This window comes from Lacerta agilis, chromosome Z (assembly GCF_009819535.1).
Source record: "Lacerta agilis isolate rLacAgi1 chromosome Z, rLacAgi1.pri, whole genome shotgun sequence".
NCBI classification, from domain to species: Eukaryota; Metazoa; Chordata; class Lepidosauria; order Squamata; family Lacertidae; genus Lacerta; species Lacerta agilis.
Window position 1 is genome coordinate 37,461,617 of NC_046331.1, and position 6,939 is coordinate 37,468,555.

Consider the following 6,939-nt stretch of genomic DNA (forward strand, 5'->3'; position numbering starts at 1 on the left):
CGTCCGTGATTTTGTCTAAACCTCTTTTAAAGCAATGGAAGCAGCTGGCCACCTGCTTCTTGTAGGATCCTCCCCATACCTGCCTATTGGATTGGGGTAGCCTTGCCACAACAACCATCCATTATACTCCTAAATCCATAGTAGGCAGTACTACTAACTGGGTTGGTCCCACTTTTGTACATCAACCATCCATTATAAGCATGAATCCAGGGCAGGCCTTTCTGCCTCAAGTAGCTGGTTTTGGCTGTCATGAAAGGGCAGCAAAATTGAATGATTATTGCAGTTTTACTGCCAGGGAGAGATGGAAGCACTTGTGAGAAGTCTGGTCCTGAGTGCTACTCACTCCGATGTGAGTTAAGGTAGTTATGGGGTGCCATTTGCTGTTGCACCTCAGGCAGCAAAATGGTTAGGGCTGGGAATGTATAATTTGTTTAGTCCTCCATGAAACAAGCCGGGTCCTCCCTTTTAACTTCCAGCTGTCTTCTGTCTAAATGCTACAAGCACAGCATACATTTAAAGTGTTCTTATGCCAGTGTGGTGTAGTGGTTAAATGTGGTAGACTCGTAATCTGGTGAACTAGGTTCGCGTCTCCGCTCCTCCACATGCAGCTGCTGGGTGACCTTGGGCTAGTCACACTTCTCTGAAGTCTCTCAGTCCCACTCACCTCACAGAGGGGAGGAAGGGAAAGGAGAATGTTAGCCGGTTTGAGACTCCTCTGGGTAGTGATAAAGCGGAATATCAAATCCAAACTCTTCTTCTTGAAAACAGTCATAGCTTCCACCAAAGAATCCTGGGAAATGTCATTTGTTAAGGGTGCAGAGAGTTTGCAGACGACCCCTCACAGAGCTACTCTTCCCAGCACCTTTAACAATTCCTGGGATTCATTGGGTGAAACTATGACTGTTGAAGTGGTCTGAGTCCTTTAAACATATGGTGCAGAGAGGTGGCCTAAAATTTCCTTCGCTAGTTAACTTTTCCAAGCAAGTCCTTTAAAACACACACCAAAACACACACCCAGCACGTGGATTAAACTTTCCTCCTATTTCAAATGGGCTCTGAGAGCGAATATCATATATTTTTTTCTTGTGTGTGCTGTGAACAACTATAAAAAAACACATCAAAGGTTTGAATAACGGGTAGCTGTATATTTTGTAATGCATGCCTATTGAATTTCCATTTTGTTACTCTATTTAAAGGGTGGTATTATCATGCCCCATTTCCTGCCAGCCACTTCTATTTGTCTGCACGGCAGGGAGGCAGGACACTTTTAGGTCCAAAAGAAATTATCTCTCAGTAAATTACTCCTAACTCCATTACGGAATACTAAATGCTGTTCCTCCTGTTTGCTGTACCTGAGCAGCGCAGAGAGATAACATTGCAATTTATTTATTTGGTTTGTCATCTCTGCCTAGGTGACACGATGGGCCCATTTGAGCAGGGGAAGGTGATAAACTAACAGCTGCATTAGATCTGCAATGGAGAGTAAAGTTTACTTTGATTATGTAGTAAGTGTCAAGATGTACAGTGGTCCATGTCACTTTGACGGCTCTCCTAACGTATAATGGCTTGCCTTTTTCACAGTTGATTGGACACTAATTTTTGTCTAATAAGAGGGCTATCAATCGAAAGTGACTTCAAAAGTAGCCAGAGTTCTTTATCCTCCCCAAAGGGAAACCATTCGTGAAATTATTTTAAAATTTGTTTAGATTGCTGCTTGTATTTATTCCCCCCTCACCCTTAAAGCCTCTGGTTTGTTCAAAACAGCCTTTGTGTTTTCCAGCGATCTCCATTGGATTTGCAGCACTGTGTGAGGCCTTCCTATGTCAAAATAGCTTTCTGAAGGCTGTCTCTATCGATATATCAGGGGCTGTGGAACCTTAGGCCTGTGGGGGGCACATTCTGTCTGGCCTCTGGATTCTCTTCAGGAGCAGGATCACTGGACACCCTCCTCAAATGTTTTTCCCTGGCTGGAACTTGTCTCTGAATCGTGACAATGCCTCTAGCTTGCGTAGATGAAGAAGCTTCTGACTTCTGCTTGTCTGGAATGTAGCCTACTGTACAAAGGTAATATATGTTGCTTTGTTCAGTTGTTGCTTCTTTATAACAATCCTGTGAGGAAGGTTAGGCTGAGAGGTTGCACTTGGCTCAAGGCGGCGGATGTAGATTAGTATATGACATCTATGTTTGCGGCGAGATCAAACGTGGGAGAAGCTTCCCCACGTCCCTGTTTTCATCAGAGAAATGTTGGAGGGTATGCAGCTGGAGCAATACAATATTTCAGGTATATTGGGCCCAAGCTTTATACCACAACCAGCCCTTTGAACTTGGCTGAAAATGACTTCCTACAGACTCCTCCTCTAAATGAGCAATTAGATTTTTTTAAAAAAGTAATTTTACATATTTACCCAACTTCTCTGCTCATAGAGCACTCAAAGTAGTTTGCAATACAGAGCGCAACATGGTTAAAAACAAATGAGCATTAAAACAAAAACACCAATTTATGAAAAACACAATCAAAAGGAAGCAGCTCAAGAATACAATAGTTTTAGGGACATAGGAAGCTGCTACATGACTGAATCTGACCGTTGATCCATCTAGCTCAGTATTGTCTACATTGACTGCACTGGTTCTCCTGGGTTTCAGGCAGGAGACATTCTGAACCTGACATGGATAGCTCAATTAGCACTGGCGTAGCTAAGGGGTGCATGGAGGGCGCACTGCTCCATGTGGCACCTTTTTTAGGGGGGCGGCACCACAGCCGTGGCTCGCAACCTGCTCTGGCTCAGGCATTGCTTCCTTGCCAGTGCACCAAGAAGCCACCAAGCCCTTCCTCCAGCATGCATAATCTGGGCCACGCAATAAACCTCCAACTACAACCTTAGTGAGCCTCCTATCCCTTCCCCACTCTACAGGAAAAAAAGATGAATCAGAGAGAGAGAGTGTGTGTGTGTGTTGTACTTGGATGTGGAAAACAAGTACCTACCCCACTAGCTCCTCCAAGCTCCACCCAGAGGGACTATCTTAGGTTGCCTTGCAAAAAGCTTGTTAGATTGGAGGAAAAGTCATGAGCTTGATCGGGAGTGGGAGGGATGGGGGTTTCGCTTCCCTGGGGGTTTCGCTTCCACGATGAATCTATCTAGCACTCCCAAGCAAAAACACACACAAAAAAACAAAATGCAGAGTTAGGAGGAGGAAGATGAAAGAGGCTTGTTTGATGGTCCTTTTGTCAATAACAGGTTCTGCTTCCTAGCAAAGCCAGGGACTTTAGACCGAAAGCTAGGAAGGAGAGGAGCAGGAAAGGGGTGGGCAGGTGTGTCGTGCTTTTGCTCTGTATCGATCAACATATAGCTAGCAGAGTAAAAAGCTTAAACATGTTGCAGGGTTCCCAAAAAATAACTCTGAGGCAATCAGCTTACCGGTAATTCAGCAGAGCTTTTTTTACTACTGATTGCAAATGAGCATAATGGTCACAAATCCATACATCTTCAGAATTGGCATGGTCCTTAAGAATCCAGTTGCAGCAGACGTAAACTTACAACAAGACTAAAATCTTAGCACTTAAACATACTATGGTCGTACCTTGGTTCTCAAACGCCTTGGTACTTGTACATTTTTGCTCCCAAACGCCGAAAACCCAGAAGTAAGTGTTCTGGTTTTCAAACATTTTTTGGAAGCCAAACGTCTGACATGGTTTCCGCTTGAGTGCAGGAAGCTCCTGCAGCCAAATGGAAGCCGTGTCTTGGTTTTCGAATAGTTTCAGGAGTTGAACAGACTTCCGGAACAGATTATGTTCGAGAACCAAGGTATGACTATATGTACAAAACACCACACCAGAAGGAAAGAGAGACAGAAAATGAAACCCAGGATCCTTCTGACCTTTTATTACAGGACACAATGACCTTGAGAGAAAGAGATAACAGAACCAGTTTGAACCAGCTGTTCATCTTCTCTGAAGGAATAACTCAACCATCAGGAACCTTCTGCTTGTTTCCAGGCAGAATAGGAATTTACTAATCAGCTTGAAACTTCCAGCTTGGCATCAGCCAGAGAAGCTTCCATAACCTTCTTGAATTAATTAGAATTGGTTTAGGCAGGTGAATTGGGAGTTGGCAGGGGTGTAGCATCTTTCCCATTGCTTCCCTTGAAATGTGGGCCAAGGAGCAGGACTTGGAAGGTTGTGTCCTTCCTTAGCATGTGCACAGATTGGGGAGAAATGCTCTGCATAGTTTAAATCTTTTCCAGGAACTCTGTTCCTCTAAGGAGACTGCTGTACTTAGTGAATCATATGAAAGAAATGATGAGCATGTTTGTGTGCATGTGACATAGACATAATATACAGGCCTTCACGGGAAGACTAGCAATTACACCCAAATGCTTACTGCAGTTATTTAGTCTTTTGCAGCAAATATTCTTGATACTTGCACTTTGTTTCGTAAGCAAGTGTTGTCATCCCGATGTGAGGACTGGTGATGGACACCTCTCTCTGCTATTCTCGTGTCAAAAGTGTCAGATTCACTCTGAAACGTATATGTCCCATGTTTTGTGAAGGTTGTGTGCTTTGGATGCCCACGTGCACATGGGAGATGAGCAAACTGGAGGCATATATGATTTTGTCTGTCCCCCATTAAGTACTGTTTAAGCTTTTGCTTTTCAAAAAGGAATCAGTGAGACATGGTGGGGTAGACCTAGAAAGGAGGCTTCATTTGGTAACAGTGAACAACACCCAATGCAAGCGTATTAAATTGCCACACCAGCACAATATGTATGTGTCAAGATGTGCAGTAGGGAAGCGTTTTGAAAAAGTATGACCAGGCCAAGCTGGGATAGCTCAGTTGGAATTAAAGTTTTACTTCAAAAAATAAGCATAGTGTTTTATTTCCCTATACATTGTGTCGTTATTGTAGTATTTGTCTGTGGTTGAAGCAAGAGAAAAAAAAAGTCCGTTCGACTTTTTTCCCCTTTTCTTCCTTTCCTCTCCACAAATCTTCTTTCTGGGAAGACAATGTCAAAATGGTGGTAATATTTTTTTAAATAAAAATGTGTTGTTTTAAAAACGCATCCCATCATAACATTTTTGTTTGTTTACATTTTTATTTAATTCTTAGAATGTAACAACAAAAGTTAACAATAAATAAACAAAACGAAAAGCCATGTCCATTTGGAGCCAACGATAGCTTCATGTCGCTTCATGACCTCCTTTGGGGTCGACAGGTTTGGTAATGTTCTTTTTATAAAAAATATGGTGTCATTTTAAAAATATGTTCCAACAAAGTAAATGAGTATTGGGAGCATTGGCTCTGTTTGCACGTATCTCCATCCATGGCTTGTGGCGCTGTGGGTTAAACCACAGAGCATAGGGCTTGTCGATCAGAAGGTTGGCGGTTTGAATCCCTGTGACGGGTGAGCTCCCATTGCTTGGTCCCTGCTCCTGCCAACCTAGCAGTTTGAAAGCATGTCAAAGTGCAAGTAGATAAATAGGTACCGCTCCGGCGGGAAGGTAAACGGTGTTTCCATGTGCTGCTCTGGTTCGCCAGAAGCGGCTTTGTCATGCTGGCCACATGACCCGGAAGCTGTACGCCGGCTCCCTTGGTAAGTAACGCGAGATGAGTGCCACAACCCCAGAGTCTGGCCCTAATGGTCAGGGGTCCCTTTACCCTTTACCATCCATGGCTTAGGACAAACACACAAATTCCTGATGGGAGTTTATTTATTTATTGCATTTATACCCCACCAATGGGGACTAAATGCAACTCACTCACCCTGGATGCAGCCCCTGGAGTGTTTCTACCTTGCCTAACAACAGATGTTCTTATAATACATATTAAATACAATAAAGCAACACACTATTGTGGAAGGGCAGAACATCTGCTTTGCATGTAGAAGGCCCCAAGTTCAATCCCCAGTATGTCCTAGTAAAGCTCAGGATGTCCTGCACTTGAAATCCCAGAGAGCTGCTGCCTGTCAGTGTCAACAGTACTGAGCTAGATGAATCAGTGGTCTGACTTGGTATAAGGAAGCTTCCTATGTTTCCAAGGGAAAGCAAGCTGCATAACAGCTTTCTCCAAAGCCACACTCACACTGTACATTTAAATGATGCCACTTTAAATGTGACTTTCCCAAAAAGAAGTCTGGGAGTTCTAGTTTGTTATGGGTGCTGTTAGGAGGCCCCTATCTCCCCCCAGAGGTACAGTTCCCAGAGGGGTTTGGTTTTTAAAGAGTGTTGCCACCTGAGGGAATAGACAAGATGTTCCTTCCCAAGTTCACATACAGAAGTCAGTTTGATGGGCAACCTAAATCTTGCAGACAGCAACCTGTCTGCAAAGGTGGCTGTGCCTCAGATTCATAGAACACAGGAACATAGGGTCATAGGTAGCTGCAGAGTCAGACCATTGGTCCGTCTAGCTCAGCATTGTCTACACCGACTGGCAGAAGCTGTCAAGGATTTCAGACAGGGATCTCTATCTGCCCTACCTGGAGAGATTGGTGTTCAAACTGGGAACCTTCTGTAGATAAAGCACAAGTTCTGTCACGGAGCTATGGCCCACCCTGTATCAATGCAAATTGATTGATGCACAGGGAACAAACCCCTTGCTTCTTCAGTTTCAAGTAAGGGGCAGAAAAGGTAAGGCAGGTTTTTCTTTGACCACTTCTTGGCTGCTTGGCCTTGGGTACAGCTTTCCACCTGGAGTCCTGCGCTTCCACAGCCTCACTCCTCACGCCTTCGTTTTCTTGAAAATAAGGCTAGAATAATGCCATCCTTTCTTGTCTTCTGCCACAAACATTAATCCTGTGATTTTGATCAGCACCAAATAGGACCACAGATAAGGCACTGTCTGGATTGGCTTCTGTGAAACTAGAAAACTGAAATTATTCAGTTTAATTGTGTGTGAAAGTCAACTTTTGTCAAAAGTCTCTCACTGCAACTGGATGCTTACAAAA